Source organism: Rutidosis leptorrhynchoides, chromosome 3, assembly GCF_046630445.1.
Source record: "Rutidosis leptorrhynchoides isolate AG116_Rl617_1_P2 chromosome 3, CSIRO_AGI_Rlap_v1, whole genome shotgun sequence".
NCBI lineage: Eukaryota > Viridiplantae > Streptophyta > Magnoliopsida > Asterales > Asteraceae > Rutidosis > Rutidosis leptorrhynchoides.
Window position 1 is genome coordinate 392,682,794 of NC_092335.1, and position 12,104 is coordinate 392,694,897.

General features: G+C 34.8%; 1 long non-coding RNA gene across 4 annotated transcripts; it reads right to left on the bottom strand.

Moving 5' to 3' along the window:
- Window positions 1–2,349: 2,349 nt before the first annotated feature.
- Window positions 2,350–10,556, bottom strand: LOC139897691 (uncharacterized). Of its 4 annotated transcripts, none has more exons than XR_011776732.1 (7): window positions 10,385–10,556; window positions 9,673–10,250; window positions 9,239–9,277; window positions 3,771–3,832; window positions 3,214–3,287; window positions 2,462–2,746; window positions 2,350–2,378 (listed from the first exon to the last, which is right to left on the bottom strand). It is a non-coding gene; the product is annotated as an uncharacterized lncRNA (long non-coding RNA). The 4 variants fall into 4 exon arrangements; XR_011776734.1 differs by having other exon boundaries at window positions 9,673–9,874; window positions 10,072–10,556; XR_011776731.1 differs by having other exon boundaries at window positions 9,673–10,556.
- Between the last annotated feature and the right edge of the window lie 1,548 nt (window positions 10,557–12,104).

The window sequence follows — 12,104 nt, forward strand, 5'->3', positions numbered from 1 at the left end:
AAAGTTGCATCTTTTAGTTGAAAGGTTGCATATTTACATTGAAGGGTTAAATCCTTTGGTCGCACCTTTTCACCTCTTATATATAGAGGACTTTGCTTTCATCAAAAAACAGAAATACACACATATTCTCTAACAATTTGATCAGTGATTTCATTGCCATAAACACTGATTGCGTTCTTGTCTTATACCTGTAAAGATTTCGTGCAACCGAGGCAATCGTAGGGTTGAAATACTTTATAGAGAAAGTGAACACACGATTTAAGAACGAATCCGGCAGTCAATTCATACCCAATTTCTAACATCTAGGTTCAGTCCATTATCCTCCTTAAAATGATGGGATCTATAGATCATTCACTTATTAAATGGGGGATTAAATCATGGCAAGCTATGAAGTGAGTTTGTGGATACTTTATTTGAAAAATCGCATTCAACAAAACCTTCAAGAACACGTGGTTGTGTGCTTCGGTATGCTTAAATAAAATACAAATCAAGAGTTTCGAGTAGTTCTTCAATCGTTCGTGTAAGAAAAAACTGGATTGGAACCAATGGCTCGTAAATCCATCTCAGTATTTAGATACGTAGTTAGCTACATGATCTCCTCCTTATATACTTCGTATCATAGTTCTGTACATTTCGAGTATGTAAATAAGTATGTGAGCTGCTATCTACACACATGTCAAATAATACGTATGTATATATGCTGTAATATTGCACTCTGATACTTTAATCATAATCAATAAAAAATAACTAGTATGCTTTTCCAAAATAAAGATTAAAGATTACGAATTACAGAATACAGAGTAATATTTACTTGAATTTGATATTACGAGTAGATTTTTTATCGTATAAAACAAATAAGCTGGGGACGTGGACATACATGATTGGAAAATAAACGTTTCGATTATCGGAAATTATTAGTATAATTGTTGGTGCACGCAGGAATCTTTTTTCTATGGGGTTTCGGGAGTTTGATTGCTTCTTTTTCAAGTTTGTTATGCTTAACAAAAAAATAAGAATGTTAGATTATTTATTTATTTCTTAAAATTAGAGTTATGCACGTGTCACTGTTTAACAAATCTATCCAATAAAATTAAATCAAATCATCATCATACTTAAAGATACGATATCTTTGGCAGATATATATTTTGATGTGTGACAGAGTAAGGTAATCTATTGAATAAAGAGTAAAATAAAAATAAAAAAGTTGGAAGCTAAAAGTTAAATGTTACTTCTATTTAGCTTTTAGCTTTTAGCTTTTTTCATCTGTCTAAAAACTTTAAACTCGTTTAACCAAACGAAACTTTTTATTAAATATGAGCTTTTCATAAAAGCTAAAAACTAAAAGTTTCAAAAAGCTTATAGAAGCTCCGTGCCAAACATAGCCTTATATATATATATATATATATATATATATATATATATATATATATATATATATATATATATATATATATATATATATATATATATATATATATAAAATGACCCGTGGAATCACAGGTTTTTTTAAATGAAACAGTTTAACGATGTGTTTTATGTATTAAGTGAATGTAAATGCTAAAGTCATTTAGTTTAATGACTTGTGGAACAACATATTCCGACTAAGAAACTTGTCATTGTTTTTACATACATATTGATATACTTAACTTAGTCAGAATAAATGAACTACATTTATTCTCCACCATTTACTTTCAATTTTGATCACAACAAGAATTGAGGGTTCGCGCGTTGCTGCTCTAAGGTTTATGCGATTTTAACGCTAGCTAGCAATTCACACGACTCATACAATTATGACACCACTTCTAGCCGCCACCCACAAAAATCTTCAGTCATTTTTCTTTTATCATTTTTAAGCTGCCATATTCCTACCTAACGTTATGATACAACAAATAAAATTCCAGATTCTTGTAACAAAATACCCTGGTAAGTATACTCTACAAATCCATATACCACAACGAAGCCCACGATCAATGATACCAAAAATCTAAACAAAAGAAACCAAAGAAATAAGAAAAGTACCTTAAAACAAATATCGTAACAAAAAGATCCAAATAACGAAAATACAACCTGCAAATATCTACTCAAATTAATACTACTACATTAGTAGAAGTCAATTAAACTAATAGTTGGAAAGTAAACAAACAAAAGAGAAAAGAAGGTAAATAAATGAATTCAACACAACTAACAATGAGATAGGCACATCAAACGCATCTGAAATAGTAGACTATACTGTCTTCCAGTAGATGAAGTCCCAATCAAAATCACCAGTTTATATAAAGAAAAATGTACCAGCAGCAGCAGTGTGGTGTGAAACTTTCCATGGAAGTCTTGTAGTAATTTGTAACATCCTGCCGTACCATACTATCATGCTGCCTAACCTGCAAAAGGCATCACAAAATGAACCCATATTCTAACATGGTGAAATAATTAAAAAAAAAACTGCAAAAAGAAATGTTTTAACCTCAAAACGACCAATGAAAAATCCAATCCAAAGCTTATGTGCTTAAATCTGTTGAACATGGTCCTTTTCAAGCGGTGATTATGGTTCACCAGGTGATAGATGAGGTCTTAACTTTAAATCACTAAAAGAACAATGGAGATTGAGAGGTATTAAAGTCAAATGAAACAAAGATCTCTACTGATCAATTTGTCTTCTTCATTCCAACAGTGTAGAAAATCCATGTTTGTTATAGTCAAATCAATTTGTCTTCATCAGTCATAAAATCCATGTTTGTTGTATCCTTCTCTGCCATGCCCATTATATGATTTCAACACCAAACACACACTTGCAATAGCAATATCATTATCAAATAAAGGGACACTCTAAGATAAGAATAAGAGGTGTATAAACCTGTGTGTTATCAAAAAATAGCCGGACATAAATATTGAAAACTGTAGGTGGGTGTTTTCAACATAAAGTCGTTCAAAAATGAAATTACGAAAAAAAAGAAAAAAAAAAAAGAAAGTAAAATGGTAAGCACATATTGTTCAACCTCTAATCATTCCACAATAATCAAGTAGCAAATAGAAAAAATGTCATAATAAATTAACGGATGAAAAATTAGGGTTTTTGGTTATCATATTAAACATGTTCATTCACTTGCCTAGGGTTACTTATGTGAACCTTGTTGTCAAATTCAGTTGGTCATGCAATCATAAAAACAAATAGATGTTGGAATATATCAAAAATTTACACTATAAGAATATACAAACCTGCAACTTAATGCTCGACAATGCCATAGTAAGAATGAATCATCAGCGGCAATTTTATATGTCGTGGTTGCCATCTACAACAGCAAGAAAGAACAAACGTAATAGTAACATTAAGAGGGGCTAAATGCTAAAAGCATTTAAGGAAAGTTCTTACGACATCACAACAGCTAACGTTATTACTAAAATTTTGAAGTCTTCAAATGCGTAGAATATGTATAGTACAAACTACATGGATTATAATATGAATATCTCATACCAATCTTTTAAATAGAAAACAGAACCTACAAATAAGATATAAAGGAAATTTGGTAAACAATAAAAGGATTCATCACTAATCACATTGCCAGCACCAACATTCTGTTTCTTCACCTGGTTGATGGGTGCTTCTTATGCATCATAAAGCGCAAAAAGTTTAGCTCAAAAAATAAATACCTCACCCATTACCAAAACCAACACAATGAACAATACCCATAAGTTACAAACTAAAATCATGAAAAATTATATCCTTATGAGTTAAATAAACACAAATCATACCAAAACCTCATAAAAAATCAAACCTGATATTAGAAATAATAAATCCACATTCACTGTCAGAAGTTGTATCTGCAAGAAGTTGTATCTGCCAACGACATCAATAAGTTAGAATTAAAGCTTAATATAATTATAATCTTCAAACTAACTGACAAACTATAACTCCATATTAGACAACTATAATTGTATAAGGTTATGTTCTATTTATAGTTTAGGGATACTTAGTGTAATTACACCTTCTATATATAGAAGGCACAATACTCTGAATAATACACACAACTTACAAGTTCAATATCTCTCTTCCTCTATTCTATCCTCTATTATGGTATCAGAGCTGTAAAGGCCTAATTCCGGTAACAATTCCGGCAGCTACTATTCCGGCAGCAGTTCCGGAACAAAAAAAAAAAACTGACCTTTAAAACTCAAAGTATGCTCTGTGAATGCAGCGTTGTCGGAACGTTCACATCAGAAACGAGCTTTTTCAGGTCATAACTAAATCCGGTAACCCACAAAATCACCGCAACTCAATACAACCCTAATCAGCCAAATTACCAACACAACTACATGCGGAATTAAATTCCGAACACACGCACAAGTATTTCAGCCGCAACTGCCACCACACGCGCCACCACAGCCGCCAGAAATTTTCGACTTTCTTTTTCGATCTACATCAATCCGGCCAAAATCAGAGAAAACCGCCAACACCAATACGCTCGGAATCAAATTCCAATCGAACGCTGAAATTTTCAGCTTTTTCAGGCAACTATTCACCGCCGGCCGGCACTGTACTTGCCTGTTCTATTTTTGTGTCTGGAACGAGAGTATAAAAAAAGAGAATGAACTTTTAAAACCCTTTATCTTTTTTTTATATCTCTCCTACCTACCTACATACTATTTACTATTTACTTTTACTTTTTATCTTCTTTTAAGTAAACAAAAAAAAAAAAAAACAAAAAAAAAAAAAAATTTATTATTACCTTATCTTTTTTTTTTTTCTATATCTGAAAATGGCAATGCTAGCTTCCTTTACTCCAACAGAGAAAGCCGCACACAACTCTCACAAATTTGGTTTCACCTTATCTTCCACGAACTATGGTTACTGGAAGACCATGGTTGAACCGTTCTTCGTCACCAACAAATTATTTGACTACATTGATGGCACAATCCCTTGTCCACCTACAAATGTACCATCATCAGAAAAAGATGAAGAAACACAGTCTCAACCACCAAACCCCAATTACATTAATTGGGTCTCTAATGATGCTCATATAAGAATGCTCCTCCTTTCTACCATATCCGAAGCATCATTTCAACATGTTCAAGGAGTAACGTCTCGTGATCTCTGGTTGTCCCTTGAACGTGCCTACGCTCCTCACACTTCCTCTCGAGAATACACTTTGAAAACCCAGCTTCTCAGACTACAAATGAAGCCAGATGAAACAACCGCAGATTACCTAACTAGGACTCAAGAATACGATGTTGCGCTCGCTAACATAGGTGAAAAGATGAAAGAAAAAGATTTGGTGATGCTAGTTATATCAGGACTACGAGAGGAATACAACGGTTTAAAATCAAGCCTTCTGGGCCGCAAAAAGCCCCCTACCTTTGTAGACCTTCATGGTCTGCTATCAGACCACGACTACATGATCAAGAAATCTGTACCCGACATTCCTTCGGCTCAAGCATTCACGACTAGCACACAAAGTCGCAGTTCACCAGCTCCTAATAATGTCTTGCCCGCTTCACAAACAGATCAGCTTCAAGCCATACAATTGCTTTTATCTCAACTTGGACTCCAAGCTCAACCTGCCCATACACCGGCTGCACAAGCTATGTACACTAACCGATTTGGCAATAACCGTGGTCGTGGACGTGATTACAGACGTGGACGAGGCAACTATAACAACAGAAATCAAGCAGGTAATCGAAATTCATTTAATTGGGCTTCTAATCAAAACACAGTTTTTGGCACATGCAACAGGTGTGGGATTGGGCACATCCCATCTCAATGTCCTAATCGTAACCCTGCTACTATGAGACGACAGTCACCTTCAGCCAACTTTACAGAATATCGCTCCCAAGCGTCAACCTCTTGGATCCCAGACACAGGCTCTAGTCACCATGTTGCTCCAGACCTATCCAACTTTGGCAACTCCGAGGTCTACTACGGTGAGGACAATCTTCATGTTGGCAATGGTAAGGGTTTACCCATTCTACACGTTGGTTCCTCACATTTTTCGTCTCCAAACAAAACCTTTTCCCTCAAAGACATACTTCATGTTCCTGAAATAAAACATAAACTACTTTCTGTACAAAAGTTTTGTCTTGATAACAATGTGTATTTTGAATTTCACTCAACTTTCTTTGCTGTGAAGGACAAGATTACACACACTACCCTCCTCACGGGTCCAAGTAATGGTGGTCTTTACTCCTTCCATCTTCCTCAGTCTTCACCAGTTCACAAAGTAGCATTCTCCACTACCCGTGCATCTTCAATTACATGGCATCAAAGACTCGGACATCCACATCCACAACTTTTGAAATCCATGTTATCTAAATATCATTTGCCTTTACAAAATAAGTTTACCACCACCTTTTGTGATTCATGTAATGTTGGAAAATCCTCTAAACTTCATCTATTACCATCTACTTATAAAAGTTCGCACATTTTGAATTTAGTCTTTTGTGATGTATGGGGACCTGCGCCTGTTACCTCCTTTGATGGTCACAAATACTTTTTGTTGTGTGTTGATCACTTTTCACGATTTATGTGGTTTTTCCCATTAAAACTCAAATCTGATGTTTACGCCACCTTTAAGCAATTTGTGGCAATGGTTGAACGACAATTTCAGACCAAACTCAAATCTGTCCAAACTGATTGGGGAGGTGAATTTAGAAATCTCCATCAATTCTTTTCTCCACTAGGCATCAATCATCGTCTTTCTTGTCCTCATACAAGTGAACAAAATGGTTTGGTTGAAAGACGACATCGCCATGTTGTTGAAACCGGTCTTACTCTACTCGCTCAATCACATGTACCACAACGTTTTTGGCATTTTGCTTTTGGAACTGCAGTGTATCTTATCAATCGAATGCCATCCAGAACAAACTCAGCAACCTCACCCTTTGAACATGTGTTCAAACATAAACCTGATTTTTCATTTCTTCGAGTTTTTGGGTGCCAATGCTACCCTCATCTTCGTTCATACAACAACCACAAAATGGATTTTCGATCTACACCTTGTGTATTTCTTGGTTACAGTACTGCCCATCATGGCTATCGATGTTTCGACCCAAAGTCGGATCATATTTATATAGCCCGTCATGTTCGATTCAATGAGCAATCTTTTCCTTTTAAACAATCTGATACAACCATTTCTACACATCCAGTCAATCCCTACATCTCTAAATATCCAAATCCTACCTCACAAACTAAAGATTCACCTTCCACAGTTCCTAAAACTCATTCTGTCCCACCAGAACCACAAAATACCACCACTACACCGCTTGTACACGGCACGATCGAACCACCTATCATTCACACATATCATCGTCGCTCAAAAACCTCCTCAACACCACCTAAACAAAGTCACAACCAACTACCTCAGACTACTGCTACTACTACCACCACTTCCACAAACACTGAGCCACCTCCTCGTTCTCGACCAGCCAATCTTCGCCCCAATCCAAAACAAATCCACCAACATAAGGCCACCTCCTATCATACAAGAGGTCCCTCGTCCGACACTGAACCAGCAAACTTTAGCATTGCTAACAAAGATCCTCACTGGCGTAAAGCCATGACTGAAGAGTATTCAGCGTTGGTGCGGAATGGTACTTGATCACTAGTACCTCGTGTTCCAAATTCTAATGTGGTTGATTGCAAGTGGGTATACAAATTAAAAAGGGATCAAACAGGGGCAGTACAACGCTACAAAGCACGTTTAGTTGCTAAAGGGTTTCGACAACAACCAGGCATCGACTATCAGGAAACATTTAGCCCCGTTGTAAAATCAACAACCATTCGTGTTGTTCTCTCCTTGGCTGTGTCTCAGAAATGGTCCCTCAGGCAACTTGATGTACAAAATGCCTTTTTACATGGTGATCTTCACGAAACAGTTTATCTACAACAACCACCAGGATTCGTCAATTCAGCTACACCAAATCATGTGTGCCTCCTTCACAAAGCCTTATATGGATTAAAGCAAGCACCTAGAGCATGGTTTCATCGACTCTCTACAGCACTTCATTCTCTTGGATTTCATGGGTCGAAAACGGATACTTCCTTATTCATCTACTCTAATGGGAACACTCTTCTATATATGCTTGTGTATGTTGATGACATTATTTTAACAGGAAACGATACAAAGGAAATAGATAGGGTGGTACAAAGTCTCAGCCGCTCATTCGCTATTAAAGACATGGGTAACTTGTCTTATTTTCTCGGGATTGAAGTCACAAGGAATGGTAACGACATGATCCTATCACAACGCAAATACATACATGAACTTTTGGAACGCGCCGACTTATCTAATGCTAAACCGGTTTCATCTCCCATGACAACCAACGCAAACCTTGCTCTTGGTGATAGTGCAACATTTGACAACCCCGTTCAATACCGTCAAATTGTAGGTGCCCTTCAGTATGTTACATTGTCTCGACCGGACATCACTTTCGCAGTCAACAAAGTCTGTCAGTACATGCATTGTCCCACGATAAATCATTGGTCAGCAGTTAAACGAATTCTCCGTTACTTACAGGGCACTGCCAATTATGGGTTACGATTTATACACGGCTCCGGAACAGTGCTTCATGCCTACACTGATTCCACATACAACTCACTGACTAGCTTCTCTGATGCTGACTGGGCAGGTTGTCCAGATGACCGTCGATCCACGGGAGGATATGCTATATATCTAGGTTCAAACCTAGTATCATGGTCTGCACGAAAACAAAAGACTGTCTCTCGATCTTCAACAGAATCTGAATACAAGGCCCTAGCTGACACAGTTGCAGAACTAACATGGCTTCAAGATTTATTACGTGAACTTCGTGTGCCTGTTAAATCAGTTCCTACCTTATGGTGTGATAACCTTGGCGCTACGTATCTCTCAGCTAACCCAGTCTTTCATGCACGTACAAAACATGTAGAAGTTGATTTTCACTTTGTCCGAGAAAGAGTTGCTCAACAAAAACTTTCAGTTCAGTTTATAACTACTGACGATCAGATTGCTGATATCTTCACCAAGCCGTTGTCCTCACCAAGATTTCTTCTATTACGATCCAAGCTACAAGTCGTATCCCGCCCTTAGCTTGCGGGGAAATATTAGACAACTATAATTGTATAAGGTTATGTTCTATTTATAGTTTAGGGATACTTAGTGTAATTACACCTTCTATATATAGAAGGCACAATACTCTGAATAATACACACAACTTACAAGTTCAATATCTCTCTTCCTCTATTCTATCCTCTATTACTCCATATAACTACCTTAACTATTTGAGAGATTAATCCAAGTAATAAGTAGGGCTGCAAACATTAAACACAAGGGAAATATATTTACTAAAAACCTCTGTTTATGATATCAGTGAATGACTCTAGTTTTAAGCATGAATTTGCTTCAAATGCATCAAGTATGAGTTGGTCAAATCAGTTTATGTTTATAATGGACGGGTCACATATGCTAAAAAATAGCTTAAAACGAAACGGGGCAAACGGGTTGAAATTTACCTCCAAAGCACATATTTTTTTTTAAGAATGACAAACTTACAAACAATTACTCAAAGATAAAGACAGTTATTTGAAAGTTGATATAATATTTTCAATCATATTTGACGCACTACTTATTACACATTTTAACACGTCATCTTACCTGGCCCGTCCATTTTGCTACCTATAGTTCGAATCTGTTATCTACAACTTACCTTTCCTTCTGCCAAGTTCTGTGTGCCGATGTTAACTACAGTGCAGCCAATAGCCTTGTACGAATTAAGACAAAGTGTGTGTATGACCAACTGAAAGCTCGTGTGTTCTTACTTGAATTCGAGTAGACGGCAGGGATTAGAAGTTTAGAGTTAGAATCAATTGTTGAAAAAAACCCTATTCGTTGAAAGGTAAAAGTACCTCCTGCAACCTCAACACAAAGTCATACAGACAAATATAAACTAAGAAAGTCAAAACATTCATAACCTCAAATTTTTAGTGAGTTCATGTATCTGCCAAATTAAATAAATAAATCAGTGATTAAATCCCAGAAGTTATTAGTGATTGTCTGAATCAATAGTATTATTTTTAGGATTTAACTAATAATTGAAAAACTATACCTGAATATTCCATGTATCCGTCAGATCGTTTGTTGATGCAATTAGCAGTGAAGTTACCGTCATCCATCATCGATGAAACGAAGTAGTAAAAAACATTGGATTAAGTAAAACACTGAGTAAGATTGTTGAAATAAAATAATATTATAGATTATATAACTCCCGTAATAGATTGTTGTAACCTATGAAATAAAATAAAACATTAAATTTGAGATAAGAATTTAACTCACACAATTGTGCACCTACTGATTCAACGATTTCTTCATCTGAGAGATGAAAAATAAAACATTAAATTTGAGATAAGAATTTAACTTACACAATTGTGCACCTACTGATTCAACGATTTCTTCATCTGAGAGATGAAGAAGATGTATATAGATTTAATCGATAGATAAACTAAAAATTATGAGAGAAATAGAGCAAATAAATTAAAAGAAGAAAGCATGAAGGAAAGAATGCAAGAAGGTAAGGATAAGGTATGGGAGGAGGTGAGGGAGAAGACATGGCTCTGAAACAGGAGCCGGTCGCTTCAATTAAAGAGAAGAGAGAAAGAAAGAAAAAAAAGGGGGCAGTAGCAGTTTGTGAGAGGAGAGTGGACAGGTGGATCAATGGGAAGCCAAAAATCTCACTTTAGTATGTGTATAATTATTATTATTTTTATCATAAAATTTACATTACAATATTTTATTGAGACATGTATTTTGTATACATATATAACGTAATTAATTCCGCAAAAAAAATCTATATTTGAATAATAATAATAATAATAATAATAATAATAATAATAATAATAATAATAATAATAATAATAATAATAATAATATGATACTTCCTCTGTCCGACTACAAGTATCCAGTTACATTTTGCACAAAGTTTTAGGAAATTACACTAACTTTATTCTCCACCAATCAGAAATCTTCTCTCTCCAGAATAACCTCTTCTGATTGATTAAAATATCAAGTAGATACTTGAAATGGGACAACCCAAAATAGAAAGGTGGATCATTATCATTTTCATTATTGTATTAATATCGTTGTATATGTATGTAAATCAGTATTGTTATCTCATCATATTGGTGGTCAAAACAATAACTGAAGTGCTACTGGTGATGTGAGCAAAAGAAGTAAACAATTTTAATTAGTTAGATATACATATCAATTTTTTGACGAAACGTGATTTATAATATCTGTAGCCTATCAATTAAGAGACATTAACAACAACAACAAAAAACTCCAGTCAGCTAAAGATATATAAAGATAACTAATAGTGATCACATTATGTATTCTCACCTTATAATAGCTTTATACCGTTGAAGAGAATTAGATGATTAGCATGTATCGATTATGGTAGTTAATATCATAGTACATAGCTCGGAGAAGAAAAAAAAAGAAAACATGAATAATTGCTGCTAAAAAAATTAGGGCATAAAGACGTATCACATTAAGATTAAATTTAAATATGATGAGTTTATATGTTTAAAATGGGCTTATATGATATAATCATATTTAAGTGGGTAAATATGTTATTATTAAAGTTAAGAAGGGTATATATAATAAAAACCTTAAATAAATAATAAAATATTTAATTAATGTTAATGACATCATCAAGATGGCTTAGATTATTTTTTATTTTTTTAACAAATAAAATAGCCTAATAAAGATATCATCATTATAGGATTTTAATAGAAACTATATATATATATATATATATATAACCATTCAGGCTTGCTTGAGAGGCCACCGAGTTGCCCAATAAAGCACACCACCCGGGTTCAATTTCTGGCTATGCCAAATTGTTCAAAAAGGGAGTGCGACTAGAGCGTGCGCATAATGCACAATTCACCGGGTACCAGGTCTCGCGCTCGGGAAATTTGATTACCCGAGATTTTACCTTTTATGGGGGAGCCAATGTGCTCGTTAATAGAAGGGTTTCCTAGCTTACCAATATATATATATATATATATATATATATATATATATATATATATATATATATATATATATATATATATATATATAGTATCATATAAATTAATT